The sequence below is a fragment of the Elephantulus edwardii genome, unplaced genomic scaffold (genome assembly GCF_000299155.1).
Source record: "Elephantulus edwardii isolate Elephantulus edwardi_28Jun2011 unplaced genomic scaffold, EleEdw1.0 scaffold00190, whole genome shotgun sequence".
In the NCBI taxonomy this organism is placed as follows: domain Eukaryota; kingdom Metazoa; phylum Chordata; class Mammalia; order Macroscelidea; family Macroscelididae; genus Elephantulus; species Elephantulus edwardii.
Genome location: NW_006399940.1, coordinates 5,799,444 through 5,801,166, shown reverse-complemented (window position 1 = coordinate 5,801,166; position 1,723 = coordinate 5,799,444).

Genomic DNA, 1,723 nt, shown 5'->3' with positions numbered 1-1,723 from the left:
AAACGTTCAGCTTTGGAAGGATGATGTACTAGCTTAATAAAAGTTGGATGTGGACGGTATCATAACAGTAATGAATCAGGTCCTTCATTTAGGGTTGTGCTGCTAACCAAAAGGCTAGATGTTCAAATCCATAAGCTGCTTCTTGGCAGAAAGATGGCTATCTTTCCTAGGAACGATTTACTGCTTCAAAAACCCAATGGAGGTTTGTGGTGAGTCGGAACTGAGTAGATGGCAATTGATTTGGTTTAGGGATTTAGTTACTGAGAAGGCTTGATGAACTTACTTGTTGGGCTACTAACTGAAAGGTTGGCAGTTCAAATGAGCCTCTCTGAAGGAGAAAGGTGAGGCAGTTTACTTCAGTTGTGATTTGTAGCCTTAGAAATCCAATGGACAATCACTATGAGTTCAAGTCAACTTCACAGTCATGCTTTTTAAAAATTTAAGTTACTGAGACCAAAAGGATGTGTTTGTGTTTGTGTGTACCACATACTAAGTGCCAGGTACTTTGTTTGTACTCAATTTACTCTAAAAAAAAAAGAAAATATCAAAATAATTTTTAAGTTACTAAAAAGTTCTTCCTATGACACACTAAAAAGTAGGGTTAGAATTTGAACCAAGATTTTTTTTTTTTTTTTACAAAAACTTTTTTGTTATTGTTAACAAGAGGTGATAGAGGATGTGGATCTTGGTAGAGAATTCCCTTTTCTTGAGGTGAAAAAAACTGTGACTTTCAGCAGGTCTGAGTAAATAAACCTTAAGTCATTGCTGTGAAAAAATGAGAAAAATTGAGAATTTTTCCCAGATGACTCCATTTTTTTTTACATCTCAAAAACCTGTCACAAAGGTTATTGTTGTTATTATGTGCTGTTGAGTTGCGACCAACTCATAGCTGACCTTCTAACAGTTTTTCAGAGGTTGTAAACTGCAAGGGAGGACATTACTTGTATTTCTTCCTTGGAACAACAGATAGATTAAAATTGGCTATTTTGAGTTGGCAGCAACTCCTCACTATTAGGCCACTAGGTCACCTCCAGCAGATTGAAACCTGCCTGACCCTGCACTGTACTTATGATCTCTATCATGAGCCATCCCATTGTGGCAGTTACTGTGTCAATCTATTGGGTTAAGCATGTTCCTCTCCTTTGCTGACTCTACTTTTCCAAGCACAATATCTTTTTCAGTGAATGAGTGCTCATGACCACATGGCTGAAGGATATGAGACTAAATATCACCATCCTTACCTCTCGGGAGTATCCTGGCTACATTTCTTCCGAGAGAGTTGTTTGGGTTTTTTTGTGGTTTTTTTTTTTCGGTTGGGTTTTTGTTGTTATTGTTGTTTTTGTAGCTCATGGTATGTCAGTTATTCAGTTTTTCTAATTCACTGTTTAACGTACACACACCAAGCAATTGTAAATATTATGGCTTGAGAAAGGCATACCTTAGTCTTTACACTGACATCTTTTCTTTTAGCACTTTTAAAAAAATTTATTGTTATTATTATTATTATTAATTTCCATGGACATCTACAGAGATTTTGGAATTCCATTCATTCGTTGTTGCACTTTTCTCCCTACCCACCAACCCGCACCTCCACGCCCAGTTCACTTCTCTCCTTGAAAAGCAAAAACAATTTTTAATTTGTAAAATTTTATTATCACAAATTGCTTTTCTCTAAATTATATAAAATTTATAGACTATAAAACATAGATCTTCCTTTATTAAT